Source organism: Macrotis lagotis, chromosome 6 (assembly GCF_037893015.1).
Source record: "Macrotis lagotis isolate mMagLag1 chromosome 6, bilby.v1.9.chrom.fasta, whole genome shotgun sequence".
NCBI lineage: Eukaryota > Metazoa > Chordata > Mammalia > Peramelemorphia > Peramelidae > Macrotis > Macrotis lagotis.
Window position 1 is genome coordinate 197,145,516 of NC_133663.1, and position 18,336 is coordinate 197,163,851.

Sequence of the window (18,336 nt, forward strand, 5' to 3'; positions counted from 1 at the left end):
TTGATTTGAGTTTTACACTTTTACCTCGAATCTTGCTTCCCTCCCCCCCAACCCTGACAGAAGGCAATTTGCGAGTCTATACATTGTTTTCATGGTATACATTGATCAAATTGAATGTGATGAAAGAGCAATCATATCCTTAAGGAAGAAAAATAAAGTATAAGAGATATCAAAATTACATAATAAGATAACTGTTTTTTTTCTTAATTGAAAATAATAGTCTTTGATCTTTGTTCAAACTCCACAATTCTTTCTGGATACAGATGATATTCTCCATTGCAGACAGCCCAAAACTGTCCCTGATTGTTGCACTAATGAAATGAGCAAGTCCATAAGGTTGATCATTGCCCCCATGTTGCTGTTAGGGTGTACAGTGTTTCCCTAGTTCTGCTCATCTCACTCAGCATCAGTTCATGCAAATCATTCCAGACCTCCCTGAATTCCCATCCCTTCTGGTTTCTAATAGAATAATAGTGTTCCATGATATACATATACCACAGTTTGTTCATCCATTCCCCAGTTGAAGGACATTTACTTGATTTCCAATTCTTTGCCACCACAAACAGGGCTGCTATGAATATTTTTGTACAAGTGATATTTTTACCCTTTTTTCATCATCTCTTCAGGGTATAGACCCAGTAGTGGTACTGCTGGATCAAAGGGTATGCACATTTTTGTTGCTCTTTGGGCATAATTCCAAATTGCTCTCCAGAAAGTTTGGATGAGTTCACAGCTCCACCAACAATGTATTAGTGTTCCAGATTTCCCACATCCCTTCCAACATTGATCACTGTCCTTTCTGGTCATATTGGCCAGTCTGAGAATTGTGAGGTGGTACCTCAGAGATGCTTTAATTTGCATTTCTCTAATAAGTAATGATTTAGAGCAATTTTTCCTATGACTATGGATCACTTTGATTTCCTCATCTGTAAATTGCCTTCACATATCCTTTGACTACTTGTCAATTGGGGAATGGCTTGTTCTTTAAAAAATTTGACTCAGTTCTCTGTATATTTTAGAAATGAGTCCTTTGTCAGAAATATTAGTTGTAATGATTGTTTCCCAGTTTACCACATTTCTTTCGATCTTGGTTACAGTGGTTTTGTCTGTGCAAAAGCTTTTTTAATTTACTTTAATCAGAATCATCTAGTTTGGTTTTAGTGAAGTTCTCCATCTCTTTCTTGGTCATAAACTGCTTCCTTTTCCATAGATCTGACAGGTAAACTACTCCTTTAATACTTTTTTTTTCTGTCTAAATCCTGTATCCATTTGGGTCTTATCTTGGTATAGGGTGTGAGGGGTTGGTCTAATCTAAGTTTTTTCCATATTAACTTCCAATTTTCCCGGCAGTTTCTATTGAGGAGAGAGTTTTTATCCCAATAGCTGGATGCTTCAGGTTTATCAAACAGCAGATTACTATAATCATTTCCTGCTACTGTACCTAGTCTATTCCACTGGTCCACCACTCTATTTTTTAGCCAATACTGAACAGTTTTGATGACTGATGCTTTATACTATAACTTTAAATCAGATAGGGCTAAGCCACCTTCCTTTGCACTTTTTTTCATTGAATTCATGCAAATTCTTGACTTTTTATTTCTCCATATGAATTTACTTACAACTTTTTCTAACTCATTAAAGTAATTTTTTATAATTTTGATTAGCAGGGCACTAAACATTGTCATTTTTATTATATTATCCATGAGCAGTTGATGTTTGACCAGTTATTTAAATATTATTTTATTTGTGTGAGAAGTGTTTCGTAATTGTTTTCAAAAAGTTTTTGAGTCTGTCTTGGAAAATAGAATCCCAGGCATTTTATATTGTCTGAGGTTACTTTCTAGTTCTTGCTGCTGTATCTTGCTAGTCATATATTTAAAAAGTTGAGGATTTGTGAGGGTTTATTTTATATTCTGCAACTTTGCTAAAGTTGCTAATTGTTTCCAGTAGTTTTTAGATGATATTTTGGGATTCTCTAGGTATACCATCATGTCATCCACAAAGAGTGAGAGATTTGTCTCTACTCTCCCAATTCTAATTCCTTCAATTTATTTTTCTTCTCTTATTGCTGAAGCTAACATCTCTAATACAATATTGAATAGTAATGGTGATGATGGGCATACTTGTTTCACCCTTGATCTTATTAGGAATGCCTCTAACCTATCCCCATTGAATATATAGGCTTCTAGCCTATCCCCATTGTTGATGGTTTCAGATAGATATTGCTTCTTATTCTGAGGAACAGTCCTTTTATTCCTACACTCTCTAGTATTTTCAGTAGGATTGGGTGTTGTGTTTTGTCAAAAGTTTTTTCAGCATCTATTGATTTAATCATATGATTGCTGATAGATTTGTTATTGATATAATTAATTATACTAACAGTTTTCCTAATATTGAACCAACCCTGCATTCCTGGGATAAATTCTGCTTGGTCATAATGTATTATCCTAATGATAACTTGTTGTAATTGTTTTGCTAAGATTTTATTTAAGATTTTTTCATCTATATTCTTCAGAGAGATAGGTCTATAATTTTCTTTCTCTGTTTGAACTTTTTCTGGTTGAGGCACCATAATGGTGTCATAGAAAGAGTTAAGCAGAGTTCCTTCTTCACCCATTTTTCCAAAGAGTTTAAATAAAATTGGAACCAATTGTTCCTTAAATGTTTGATAAAATTCACTTGTGAATCCATCTGGGCCCTGGAGATTTTTTCTTAGGGAGTTCAATAATGTCTGATTGAATTTATTTTTCTGAGATAGGGTTACTAAGGTATTTAATTTCCTCTTCATTTAACCTGGGAAATTTATATTTTTGTAAATATAAATTTAAATAAATGTAATAATAATAAATATAATAAATAAATGTAAATATTCATCCACTTCACCTAGATTATCAAGTTTATTGGCATAGAGTTGGGCAAAATAATTCTGATTTATTACTTTAATTTCCTCCTCATTGGTGGTGAGTTCACCTTTTTTCATTTATGATACTAGCAATTTCGTTTTCTTTTTGTTTAATCAAATTGACCAGAGGTTTATCTATTTTATTGATTTTTCCCCCATAAAACCAACTCTTGGTTTTATTTTATTAGTTCAATAGTTTTCTTGCTTTCAATTTTATTAATTTCTCCTTTAATTTTTAGAATTTATAATTTGGTATTGAATTGGGGGGTTTTAATTTGTTCTTTCTCTAATTTTTTAGTTGTGTATTTAATTCATTGATTTCCTCTTTCTCTAATTTATTCATATAAGCATTTAAAGATATAATATATCCCCTGACAGTCACCTTGAGTGTATTCCATAGGTTTGGGTATGTTGTTTCATTATTGTCATTATCTAGGATGAAATAGCTAATTCTTTCTGTAATTTGTTGTTTGATCCACTCATTTTTTAAAATGGGGTCATTTAGTTTCCAATTAGTTTTGTGTCTATATCTCCCAAGCCAATATTACATATTATTTTTATTGAATTGTGATCTGAGAAAGATGTATGTACTATTTCTGCCTTTCTGCAATTGATCATTAGGTTTATGCATGGTCAGTTTTTGTGTAAGTGCCATGTAATACAGGGAAGAAAAAGTATATTACTTTCTATCCCCATTCAATTTCCTCCACAAGTCTATTATATCTGTTTTCTAACAATCTATTTACCTCCTTAACTTCTTTCTTGTTTATTTTATGATTAGATTTATCTAAATCTGAGAGGTTGAGGTCTCCCACTAGTAGAGTTTTGCTGTCTATGTCTTCCTGTAGGTCTTTCAGCTTCTCCTCTATGAAATTGGATGCTATCCCATTGGGTGCATACATATTCAGTATTGAAATCTCCTATATTGTCTGGGAGGATATAGTTTCCTTCCTTATCTCTTGTAACAATATCTATTTTTGCAGCTACTTTGTCTGAGGTAAGGACTGCTACCCCTGCTTTTTTCACTTCAGTTGAAGCAAAATGTATTTTGCTCCAACCTTTTACCTTTACTCTATATGTATCTCTCTGCTTCAGATGAGTTTCTTGTAAGCAGCATATTGTAGGATTCTGGTTTTTAATCCCCTCTACTATTCACTTACATTTTAAGGGAGAGTTCATTCCATTCACATTCAAAGTTATAATTACTAACTCTATATTGCCCACCATGCTATCTTCCCTATGATTGTATTTTCCCCCTTTTTCACATAATCCATATTCCCCAATATTTTGTTTCTGAATACTGCCACCTTCAGTGTGCTTACTCTCCTATATCCACCCTCCCCTTTCTTTCTCCTTTCCTTTTTCCCCTTTTTTCTTCCCTTCTTTCTGTTAGTTCCCCCTTTTCTCCCCTTCCCTGTCTCTGTACCCCCTCCCCTTTTCCCCTTTTGATACTTGAAAGGTAAAATGTTTCTTAAGTTAACTGTGTGTGTGAGTTAACTTTAAACCAAGTCTGATGAGAGGAAGATCCTTCCCCTCTATTATGATATTTTGTACCTCTTTATGTAATGAGATTTATCCCTGTTTAATCCCCTCCATCTTCCCATCTCCTTCCTGTCCCCCCTTTTTAAGGAGGTAGTGTTTTTAAATTATTCTGAGTCACAGAACTTCTGATTAAGTATATTAGAGTTACAATTCTTAAGAGTTATTAAAATTTTCCTCCTACATAGGGATATAGCCAGTTTCTTCCCAATGGATAGCAGTCTCATAGATAAGTCGTGAGTGTCTATAACTTCTGGCTAAGTATATTCTGATAGAGTTACAATTCCCAAGAGTTATGAGAATCTTTTTCCCATGCTGGGATATATAGCCAGTTTCATTTTATTGGGTAGTTTTTTTTTCTCTTTATCTTTTTTTTAACCTTTTCATGTGTCTCTTGAACCCCCTGTTTCATATCCAAATTTTCTATTTAGCTCTGATCTTTACATCAGGAGGTGTTGGAAGTCTCCATTTCATTAAATGACTATCTTTTCCCCTGGAAGAGAAGGCTCAGTTTTGCCAGATAGTGGATTCTTGGCTGCATTCCAAGCTCCCTTGCTCTTCAGAATATCTCATTACAGGTCCTTCGACCCCTTAATGTTGATGTGGTTGGGTCCTGTATAAGCTTACTGTGGTTCTTGGTATTTAAATTGTTTCTTTTTGGCTGCTTACAGGATTTTCTCTTTTATCTGATAGTCCTGGAATTTGGCCGCAACATTCCTTGGTGTTTTCATTTAAAGATCTCTTTCCAGAGGGGATCGATGTATTCTTTCAAAAAACTATTTTGCCCTCAGGTTCCATGATATCAGGGCAATTTTCCATTACTAAATCCTGTAATACTAAGTCCAAGCTCTTTTCTCTGCAATGTTTTCATGAAGGCCTATAATTCTCAGCTTGTCCCTCCTCGATCTATTCTCAAGGTCAGTGGTTTAGCTGATTTTTACTTTTTCTTTTTTTTTTTTTCATTTTTTGGTTTTGTTTAACAGACTTGCTGTCTCATGAAGTCATTAGTTTCCACAGACTCCATTATTTTTTTAAGAGAAATTTCTTCATTTACCTTTAGCAACTCCTTTTCCAATTGTCCAATTCCATTTTTGTAAGAGTTTTCCATTTGGCCAGTTGAGGTCTTGGGAGAATTGTTTTCTTGTTGCAAGGTGTTAATTTTCTCTCCCAAGTTTTCCAATTGATTTTTAAACTCCTTCCTTATTTCTTCAAGGAAGTCTTTCTGTGCTGGAGAGCATATCATATTCTCCTCAGAGGTTCTAGGTCTCTCTGAATTAGTGTCTTTTCCTTCCAAGAATTTTTTTATGGACCCGCCTTTGCGCTGGCCTGTCTTCATTATCCTAAGACCTTGTGTTGGGGAGGGGCTGGTTCACAGAGGTTTGGTGTTGGGATCCCTAGACACTTTACTCACTGAATGTAATATCTCCATCTGACCAGTAGGGGATGATAGAGGTTTTGCTCACTGAGTAATATCTCCAGTTGGCCAGTAGGGGGTGCTAGTTGCTTTCTCTGGAGTGTCTATGACCTTGATTGAGATCCTCTCCCTTGGTCTGGAGGGAGTGGTTGAAATTGTTGAATACTTTTATGTTTGATCAGTGGTGGCCTCTACCATAGGATGAGGTCATCACTCTATTCACAGCTGAGCTGGTTCTACAGCTTGGCCTTAGCCTGAGGCAGAGGTGGGCAGTAATTGTGTTTGTTCTGGGAAGAGGTTTCAGCTGAAATGAAGGTACAGACTCTGAGTTCCTCCTGACCAGAGGAGCCCAGGGATCAATGTCTGCAGCTCTCTTGCACCAGAACTCTCCCTCCAGCCCTGCCTGCAAGCTCCAGATGGTTAGCACCATAACCAATGCTTCTGCTCCCTAGTTGGCCCAAGCCCCTGTGGATGACCAGTCTCTAGCCCCACTGCTGATCAAGCTAGTCCTGTTCTCAGGCCCTCAGTCTCCCAGGCTCCTGCCAGGCTAATTCTTGGTTAATCCAAGCTCCCAGTCTCATTGGTCCAGTGCTCCAGGCAGAGTTTGCCCTCTGCACCCAGACTCACCAGTGATCATGGAAGACAGGTCATGAGGTAGATATTCTTCTCCTGGCTTTTCTTTCTTGGTTTTATAGATCAGATTTCTTTTAAGAGGTTTGTTTCATATCACATAAGAGGGAAGATCAGGAGATGTTTAGCACTGTGCCTGTCTTCCCTCTGCCATTTTGGCTGAAAGTCCCTAGCCACTTTGTTATTAGTGTCTCTTAGGGAAAGATATTGGGATTAAAAGAAAAAAGTTTAAAAGAACCTCAGAGGCCACATTATCCTACACTTTCAAAAGTTCAGGGAAATTGAGTGATTTACTCAAGGTCAGTTGGATAGTGTGAATCAGAAGCAGAATTCTTAAACTCCAAAAGAGTTGCTCAGGATGGGAGCATCTAACTCTATACTCCTTATGACTAGTCTTACCTCCATCCTACGTATCCCAAGAAGGGAGATGATAAACTGATATAAATTAGAATCAAAGTCTCTAAAACTTATTTAAAGACAGAGAAATAGACAAGAAATTTTCCTGAGTTGAGCAAGTAAAGTTACTTGGAAAATGGTGGTAAGCAAGCAAGATGAGAAAATAAAGGAGAGAAAATTATAAATTGGAAACCACAGATGGGAGAGAGATTCATTTCCTGATCAGCTGACAAATTCATATCTCTACCAGTCCACAGAGGACAGACTAGTCTAAGTATTTCTATAATTACTTTACATTTTTCTCTCAGATAATTGATCTGTTTGCCAGGAGGACCAATATCTTTCATATTGGGTTGTTTTCAGTCATCTTTGTAAATGTATACAAATAGATCTAAGGATCATAGCCTGACTTCAAAATGAAGAATTAAGGTATAGATAAATTAAGCGATTTACCCAAATTTATACAAGTACTGAGTGTCAGACCCAGGTTTTTGAACCCAATTCTTCAGCTTCTAAAAACAGTTCTCCTTTCTCTGTAGAACCATATTGCTTCCCACAATCATCTGCTCTCTTTTTCTCAAAGGACAAAGAATAAACAAACCTTTCAATGTGTGATTCCACAACTGGTTATTTGCTCAGGGTTCCCTGAGCAAAAGCAAAGCATTTATTTTATTAGACTAGCATATTTTGGACATATCTCAAAAATGTCTTAGACAGATAAGTGAAATACCTTCACACACACTCTCAAAAAAAAGGCCCCTAACCTACTGTGGTCCGATAGTTTTACCACAGAACTGTTTTCCATTAAATACAGATGTAAATCTCACAGTTGTAACCATACAATGATAACAATAACAAAATGAAATGAATACTCTTCCTTCTACTCCCAATGGAAGGTCAAATAAAATGAAACTGAACATCCTATAGAAAGATAGGTTTGAAATAATATAATTTAGGTCCAAATTCTATTTCTGACAACCTTCCTGTGTGATCTTGGGTCAATTAATCTCTATGGGTATCCTTTTCTGTAAATTAGGTGGGGTCAAGAAAAAAGGGACTTGGATTAGATGCCTCTAGGCTCCATTTAACTTTAAATCTATGACCCTAGGATACCAAGCATTATGTCATCAATCTTTTTCCTGAAAATAAATACAATGAAAATCAAAGTAGAGAAAACCTTGGCAAGAACATAGAGTATCAATCAAAAAACTGTTTTTTAAAGAAAGGTCAATAGTGGAAAAATAATGTACTGACCAGGGTTGTATGGATATAAACAACATTAATAGAAACTTAGATTTATAGGTTCCATATTAACTTATTTAATTATCCTAATTAAACAGGAAGGTAAGTTTGATAATTGAGGGAAAATATTTCATAGTTAGGAGCAGCTAAGTGGTACATTAGATGGGCAGCTAGATGACACAGTGGAGAGAGTACCAGGTTTGGAATCAGGAAAGCTCATCTTCATAAGATCAAATCCAGCCTCAGACAGTTATTTGTTCTGTAATTATAGGCAAGTGACTTAACCATTATCTCAGTTTCCTTATCTATAAAATGAGCTAGAGAAGAAAACAGCAAACCACTCCAGTATCTTTGCCAAGAAAACCCTCATTGGATCATGAAAATGACACAACCAAATTGACTAAACAGCAAAAATGTCATAGATAAGGAATCTGAGACTCAAATGAGTTAATGATTATGTCTTTGGACGTGTATTTGGTGAGCTTTATATTTGTTTTTAGAAGGAATGTTATTTTTTAAATAGAGTTAAGTGATTAGGGTTGAAAGAATATTTAAAGGGGGTGGCTACATGGCTCAGTAGATAAAGCACCAGCCCTGGAGTCAGGAGTACCTGCATTCTAATCCGGTCTCAGACACTTAATAATTACCTAGCTGTGTGGCCTTGAGCAAGCCACTTAACCTCATTTGCCTTCCAAAAAAAAAAGGAATATTTAAAGGTCATGCAGTAGAAACCTATCATTACATAGATGAAAAATATTGATTTCTTCATTTTCTCTCCTACTTTCCAAAGTCATATCTCCAACTGACTACAAGACATCACTCTCTGAGCATAAACCCAGAAGACCCCCCAAATTAACATATCTAGCACTGATTTCATTTTCTTTCCCCAAAAAGTCTCTCCCCTTCTGACTTGCCCAGGGCAATGACAAGAACATTGGATTGGGCATCTGAAGATTTAAGGTTCAAATCCTCACTACCATTTCCTGCTTTCATGACCTTAGACAAGTCACTGAACTTCTAGAGCTTTCACTTTTCATATCTAGTAGACAAGGGGTTGAATTATTTAGGCTAATAGGTTCCTTGCAGTTCTAAATCTGATATTTTTATCAGTGATGTCATTCATTCAGATGTTTTTAACTCTTCTTCCTTGTATATTATAATCAATCACCAAGATGAATCAAATTCATCTTTGTGGTATCTTTTCTTTTTTTTAATTTAAATTTATTTTTATTAAAGATATTATTTGAGTTTTACATTTTCCCCTAATCTTGCTTCCCTTCCCCCTCCCCCCCCACAGAGAGCACTGTGTCAGTCTTTACTTTGGTTCCATGTTGTACCTTGATCCAAATTGGGTGTGATGAGAGAGAAATCATATCCTTAAAGAGAAGAGAAGTCTAAGAGGTAACAAGATCAGACAATAAACTATCTGGTTTTTTTTTCTAAATTAAAGGGAATAGTCCTTGCACTTTGTTCAAACTCCACAGCTCCTTATCTGGATACAGATGGTACTCTCCTTTGAAGACAGCCCAAAATTGTTCCCGATTGTTGCCCTGATGGAATGAGCAAGTCCTTCAAGGTTGAACATCACTCTCATATTGCTGTTAGGGTGTACGGTGTTTTTCTCTGGTTCTGCTCATCTCACTCAGCATCAGTTCATGCAAATCCCTCCAGGTTTCCTTGAAATCCCATCCCTCCTGGTTTCTAATAGAACAATAGTGTTCCATGACATACACATACCACAGTTTGCTAAGCCATTCCCCAATTGAAGGACATTTACTGGATTTCCAATTCTTTGCCACCACAAACAGGGCTGCTATAAATATTTTAGTACAAGTAATGTTTTTACCCTTTTCCCTCATCTCTTCAGGGTATAGATCCAGTAGTGGTATTGCTGGGTCAAAGGGTATGCACATTTTTGTTGCCCTTTGGGCATAGTTCCAAATAGCTCTCCAGAAGGGTTGGATAAGTTCACAGCTCCACCAACAGTGTAGTAGTGTCCCAGATTTCTCACATCCCTTCCAACAATGATCATTATCCTTCCTGGTCATACTGGCCAATCTGAGAGGTGTGAGGTGGTACCTCAGAGAAGCTTTAATTTGCATTTCTCTAACAATTAATGATTTCGAGCATTTTTTCATATGGCTATAGATTACTTTGATCTCCTCATCTGTAAATTGCCTTTGCATATCCTTTGACCATTTGTCAATTGGGGAGTGGCTTTTTGTTTTAAAAATATGACTCAGTTCTCTGTATATTTTAGAAATGAGTCCTTTGTCAGAATCATTAGTTGTAAAGATTGTTTTCCAATTTACTACATTTCTTTTGATCTTGGTTACATTGGTTTTATCTGTGCAAAACTTTTTAATTTAATGCAATCAAAATCATCTAATTGGATTTCGGTGATGTTCTCCAACTCTTCCTTAGTCATAAACTGTTCCCCTTTCCATAGATCTGACAGGTAGACTAGTCCTTGATCTTCTAATTTGCTTATAGTATTGTTTTTTATGTCTATGTCCTGTAACCATTTGGATCTTATCTTGGTAAAGGGTGTGAGGTGTTGGTCTAATCTAAGTTTCTTCTGTACTAACTTCCAATTGTCCCAGCAATTTTTATCAAAGAGGGAGTTTTTATCCCAATGGCCAGACTCTTTGGGTTTATCGAACAGCAACTTACTATAATCATCTCCTGCTTTTACACCTAGTCCATTCCACTGGTCCACCACTCTATTTCTTAGTCAATACCAAACAGTTTTGATGACTGATGCTTTATAATATAATTTTAGATCAGGTAGGGCTAAGCCACCTTCTTTTGCACTTTTTTTCGTTAAGCTCCTGGCAATTCTTGACTTTTTATTTCTCCATATGAATTTACTTACAGTTTTTTCTAACTTGTTAAAGTAATTTTTTGGAATTTTGATTGGTAGGGCACTAAACAGATAGTTTAGTTTTGGTAGAATTGTCATTTTTATTCTATTAGCTCTACTTATCCATGAGCAGTTAATATTTGCCCAGTTATTTAAATCTGATTTAATTTGTGTGAGAAGTGTTTTATAATTATTTTCAAAAAGATTCTGAGTCTGTCTTGGCAAATAGACTCCCAAGTATTTTACACTGTCTGAGGTTACTTTGAATGGGATTTCTCTTTCTAGCTCTTCCTGCTGTTTCTTGCTAGACATATATAGAAAAGTTGAGGATTTATGGGGGTTTATTTTATAACCTGTAACTTTGCTAAAATTGCTAATTGTTTCCAGTAGTTTTTTAGATGATTTCTTGGGATTCTCTAGGTAGACCATCATGTCATCTGCAAAGAGTGAGGGTTTTGTCTCTTCCTTCCCAATTCTAATTCCTTTAAATTCTTTTTCTTCTCTAATTGCTGCTGCTAACATTTCTAATACAATATTAAATAGTAGTGGTGATAATGGACATCCTTGTTTCACCCCTGATCTTATTGGGAATGGCTCTAGCCTCTCCCCATTGAATATAATGCTTGTTGATGGTTTCAGATAGATACTGCTAATTATTTTAAGGAACAATCCATTTATTCCTACACTCTCTAATCTTTTTAATAGGAATGGATGCTGTATTTTGTCAAAAGCTTTTTCAGCATCTATTGATATGATCATATGATTTCTGATAGGTTTGTTATTGATATAATTGAGTATACTAACAGTTTTCCTAATATTGAACCAACCCTGCATTCCTGGAATAAATCCTACTTGATCATAATGTATTATCCTAGTGATGACTTGTTGTAATTGTTTTGCTAAGATTTTATTTAGGATTTTTGCATCTATATTCATCAGGGAGATAGGTCTATAATTTTCTTTCTCTGTCTTAACTCTTCCTGGTTAGGTAACAGTACCATATTGGTTTCGTAGAAAGAGTTTCCAAAGAGTTTATATAGGATTGGAAGCAATTGTTCCTTAAATGTTTGGTAGAATTCACTTGTGAATCCATCAGGCCCTGGAGATTTTTTTTAGGAGTTCAGTAATGGCTTGCTGAATTTCTTTTTTCTGAGATAAGGTTGTTTAAGTATTTAATCTCTTTTTCATTTAACCTGGGCAACTTATATTTTTGTAAATATTCATCCATTTCACTTAGTCAAATTTATTGGCATAGAGTTGGGCAAAATAGTTTCAAATTATTACTTTAATTTCTTTCTCATTGGTGTTGAGTTCACTTTTTTCATTTATGATACTAGCAATTTGGTTTTCTTCTTTCTTTTTTTTAATCAAATTGACCAGAGGTTTATCAATTTTATTGGTTTTTGCATAATACCAACTTTTGGTTTTATTTATTAATTCAATAGTTTTTTGCTTTCAATTTTATTAATTTCTCCTTTAATTTTTAGAATTTATAATTTGGTACTTAATTGGGGATTTCTGATTTGTTCTTTCTCTAATTTTTTTAGTTGCATGTTTAGTTCATTGATTTCCTCTTTCTCCAATTTATTCATATAAGCATTTAGAGCTATAATATATCCCCTGAGAGTTGCTTTGAATGAATCCCATAGGTTTTGGTATGTTGTTTCATTATTATCATTATCTAGTATAAAATAGTTAATTCTTTCTATAATTTGTTTTTTGGTCCACTCATTTTTTAAAATGAGGTTATTCAGTTTCCAATTTGTTCTGGGTCTATATCTCCTTGGCCCTGTATTGCATATGACTTTTATTGCATTGTGATCTGAGAAAGATGTATTCACTATTTCTGCCTTTCTGCAGTTGATCATTAGGTTTTTATGTCCTAGTACATGGTCAATTTTTGTATAAGTTCCATGTACTGCAGAGAAAAAGGTATATTCCTTCCTTTCCCCATCATGGTATCTTTTCAATCTGTCTCTTGGTTCCTGCTTCTGCTACTCAAGAAAAGACCCACCTGACTCCCTGTTGCCGGGGTTTTATTTACAACACCGGCTTCTTTATGCTAGTCCGTCCTCTTACTCACCAGTCCAACGCATGATGAGTCTTCGGGGTACCTCCGGCCCCCACTCTTTGATGGGGGAAGAACCAGACAGAGCGCCTGAGGTGGATAATGAGTCTTTATTCTTCTGTGATCACATCCCGCTCCCTCCCAACCTCTCAGCAGACACTTTTATCCCTTCTGTCCTCCCTCCCATGAACTCTTACCCAATGAGGGGCCGAGTTCTGTAACATTCCCTTATAAGGTGATTATGTTTCCCCCGCTAAGCGACCCCCAAGCCTCTTCCCCTGCCCCCAACACCTGTGAATATAATCTCCACCCATTTTTTCCTCTCCTTCACATTACTGATAGATTTATTTCCCGTAAATATATAGTGCTGTCACTCCTCTGTTTAAAACATTTCAATGGTTCTCTATTACCTCTTTAGAAAACTTTAAATCCCTTTGCCTTGCCCTCCAGCAATTGGTGCCACCTTATCTGATACCTCTACCTTGTTAAGAGCTGTTAATGGGGAAAATGTTATTAAAAATAGTTCACTTGTAGTAAGGAAAGAGAAGGAAAGAAGGCAGTACCATGGAATGAGGAAGGATTGATAGATCTATATATGTATAAAAATTTCAGGTCTTTTTTTAAATATGAACTGAAAACTACCATTCCCTTCTTTCTTTATTTTATTCTCCCCTTTCTGAGTCACACTGGAGTGTGCCCACTCCTCCACCTCTGTCCCTGCCAAGTGGCATTTCAGAAGTAGTTCTGAATGCAGATATGTACTATGTAATGGACTCTGGAGAACTATGGGACTTACATTTTCAAATAGAATGAAATTTCACAGAGAACATATCAGTCAGTCTAAAAAGATTTAACAGAATTTCAGAATCTATTTCCCAAAAAAGAAAGTTTATACAGTCAAGATGAGGGCCACAGACGGGAACCAGGATGATGGTATTAGACAATGGTGAAGCAGATAAATACTACTTGAACATGCAGGATGTCAGAATCTGGAAACAAGCTCTTAACCAAACTGCAGAAGAATCCCAAGTTGGTGACCTGGACTATGAATATTCTAATCATTTTCCTTCCTCAATGTGACTCCCTGCCTTGGACCCTACCTAAACTCATTCAACAATAATTGGCAAATTCCCGACAACTCTTCCTTTCCCATTCTTATGAAACTGAATCTCAAACTCCCTAAAAGCAATCTCTACTCCTACATTTCTACTGTTCCTATTCTCATCTTGATCCCTTGAAACTTTCTACCCATAAGACCCAAGTCCAGATTTGTAAATCTTTCCACTGTATCTGATGGAGCTCCAATGTTAAAATTAAGAAATGTTTTTTCAGGGGACTTCCGGCCAAGATGTCGGAGAGAGGGCAGACACAGTTTTAAAGTCTCCTGATCCTTCCCCATCTATCATATGAAACAACCTCTTAACAGAAATCCAACCCACAAAACCCAGAAAGAAAAGCCAGGAGAAAGAATATCTACCTCAGGATTTGTCTTCTGCAGCTTTGGGTGAGTTCAGCTGAGCGAGTCCTGGCGCAGAGGGTGGATCAGCCCCCGATCAACCAGATTAGCTGCCGAATTGGAGCCAGGAAGTCTGAGGTCCCGAGAGATGGACCTGTGGGGCTAGACCACAGGGGGCTTAAGTCAACTAGGGAGCAGAAGCATGCTGACCCTCTGGAGCTTGCCAACAGAGCTGGGGGGGGGGGGGGGGAGTTCAGGTGCAGGAGAGCTGTGGACACCATCCCTGGGCTCCTCAGGTCTGTGGAACTCTAAATCCATGCCTCCATTTCATCTGAGGCCCCTTCCCAGAACAAACAATTGCAGAGTACTTCTGCCTCAGACACAGGTGTGTGAGCAAAAGAACCAGCCCAGCTGACAATAGGAAGAGGGATGACCTCACCCCAGGGTAAAGCCCACCACTGATTGAAGGCGAAAGAATTCAATAGCTCCAACCCCTCCCTTCAAGCTAAAGGAGAAGGCCTCAATCAAGGTCACAGACATGCCAGAGAAAGCAACCAGCACCTCCTACTGGCCAGCCAGAAAAATTGCACTCAGTGAGTAAAGCCTCTAGCAATCCCAACACCAAACCCCTGTGAACCAGCCCCTCCCCAACTCAAGGTCTTAGAAAAAGGAAGAAAGGTCAGCGGAAAGATGGATCCATAGAAAAATTCTTGGAAGGAAAAGACCCTAACTCAGAGAGACCTAGAACCTTTGAGGAGAATATGATCTGGTCTCCAGTACAGAAAAACTCCCTTGAAGAATTAAGTAAGGACTTTAAAAATCAATTGGAAAATTTGGCAAAAGAAACCCAAAAGAAGATTAATACCTTGCAACAAGAAAACAAATCCTTAGAAAATACAATTGGCCAAACACAAAAATGAGACAATCTCTCAGATCCTCAATTGGGTAAATGCAAAAAGAAAATAATTCTCTCAAAACCTCAGTTGGTCAAATGGAAAGCTCTTTCAAAAGCAGAATCAACCAATTGCAAAAGGAATTGCAAAAGGTTAATGAAGAAAACTCCTCCCTAAAAAAAAAAAGAATGGTAATTATTAAGTGTCTGAGCTCAGATTTGAACCCAGGTACTCCTGACTCCAAGGCCGGTGCTCTGTCCACTGTGCAACCTAGCTGCCCCCAATTATACTATTTCTTAACAAGTACCAGGCAGTTTTGATGACTATTGTTTTATAGTATAGTTTTAGGCCAACTTTCTTTACATTTTTCATCAGTTCACTTGCTATTCTTGATCTTTTGTTGCTCCAGATGAATTTTGTTACTATTTTTCTAGCTCAGGAAAATAATTATTTGGTAGTTTGATTGGTATGGCACTGAATAAGCAATTTAATATAGGTAGAATTGTCATTTTCCCAATTATTTAGATCTGACTTTATTTGAGTGAGACATGCTATGTTCATACAGTTTCTGGGTTTTTCTTGGAAGGTAGATTTCCAAGTATTTAATGTTGTCTATAATTACTTTAAATGAAATTTCTCTAACTCTCGCTATTGAACTTTTTTGTTCATATATAGAAATGCTGATAGTCATGTAGGTTTATTTTATATTCTGTTATTTTGCTAAATTTGTGAATTGTTCCAATGAGGATTTTTTTAGGTTTTTGCAAGGCAAATGGGGTTAAGTGGCTTGCCCCAGCAGCTAGGGAATTATTAAGTGTCTGAGACTGGATTTGAACCCAGGTACTCCTGACTCCAGGGCCGGTGCTCCAATGAGTTTTTAAGATGATTCTCTCCAATTCTCTAAGTGAACCATCATATCATCTGCAAATAGTGAAAGCTTTCCTTTATCATTGCCAATTCTGACTCCTTCAATTTCTTTTTCTTCTGTAATTGCTACAGCTAGCATTTCTAATACTATGTTGAATAGTAATGGTAATCATGGGCATCTATGTTTCACCCCTGATTTTATTGAAAATGCTCTGAATTTATTCCCATTACATATAATATTTTTGATAGTTTAGATAAATACTATTTATTATTTTAAAGAAAATTTCATTTATTCCTAAGCTTTCTAGTGTTTTTAATAGGAATGGATGTTATATTTTATCAAAGACTTTTTCAGCATCTAATGAGATAATCATATGATCTCCATTGGTTATGCTATTGATATGTGTAATTGTTTTGAGTGTTTTCCTAATATTGAACCATCCCTGCTTACCTGGTGTAAATCCTACCTGATCATGGTGTATTAACCTATTAATAACTTGCTATCGTCTCATTGCTAAAATTTTATTTAAGATTTTTGCATCACTATTCATTAAGGAGATTGGTCTGTAATTTTCTTTATCTGTTTTGGTTCTTCCTGCTTTAGGTATTAGCACAATGTTGGAATCATAAAAGGAATATGGCAGAACTCCATTCTCTCCTGTTTTTTAAAATAGTTTATGTATAAATACAATTAATTGTTTCTTAAATGTTTGGTAGAATTCACTTGTAAATCTTATGGACTTGGATACTTTTTCTTAGGGAGTTTTTTGATGGTTTCTTCAATTTCTTTTTCTAAAATGGGATTATTTAAGTATTTTATTTCCTCTTCTATTAATCTGGGCAGTTTGTATCTTTGTAAATATTCATCCATTTCCATCAAGTTACCCAATTTACTGGCATACCATTCAGCATAGATCTGAATTATCTCTTTAATTTCCCCTCATTGGTGCTTAGTTCACCCTTTTCATTTTTGATACTGGTAATTTGGTTATCTTCTTTCTTTTTTTAAAATCGGATTAGTCAGAGGTTTGTCTATTTTATTGACTTTTTCATAAAACCAACTCTAAATTTTCTTCATGAGATCAATGGTTTTCTTGCTTTCAATTTTATTAATCTCTTCCTTGATTTTCAGAATTTCTAATTTGGTATTTAATTGGGAATTTTTAATTTATTCTTTTTCTAGCTTTATTAGTTGCATACCCAATTCATTGATCTCCTCTTCATTTTATTCATATGGGCATTTAGAGATATAAAGTTTCCCCTCAAAATTGCCTTGACTGCATCCCATAAATTTTAATATGATGTCTCATTAGTATCATTTTCTTGGATATAATTATTGATTATTTCTATTATTTGATGTTTGATCCACCTATTGTTTCAGATATAAGTTATTAAGTTTCCAATTAGTTTTTGGTTTATCTTTCCCTGAGCCTTTATTACATGTAATTTTTATTGCATCATGGTCTAAGAAGTATGTATTTACTATTTCTGCCTTTCTCCATTTGATTATAAAGTTTTTGTGCCCTAGTGCATGGTCAATTTTGGTATCTCTCTACTTCAAATTTGTTTCTTGTAAACAACATATTATAAGATTCTGTTTTTTAATCCATTCTGCTATCTACTTTTGTTTTGTGGGAAAGTTCATCCCATTCACATTTACAGTTAAGATTACTAATTCTATATTTCCCTCCATGTTTTCTTCCTCCACTTATATTTTTCTTTCCTTTCCTATTTTTTAATTCTTCCTTACCAAAGTTTTACTCCCTTTGCTCTTTGATTTTTCTTTCAAAAATTTAACTTTCAGTTTATTTTCATTTATACTTTCACCTTCCCTTTTATCAGTTCCTTCTTCCCTTTCCCCATCCCCCCCCCCACTTCCCTGTAGATTAGGATAGATTTTTAAACCCAAGTTGGAATATATCTTGTTCCCTTTCTGGGTCAAATGTATTGAATAGCATTTACTGAGTATTCACACTCTCCCTTTTCCCCTCTAAAATTATAAACCTCTTCATCTAGTGTTATTTATCTCTCAAATACTATTAATCACATATCACCAATCACAGTTT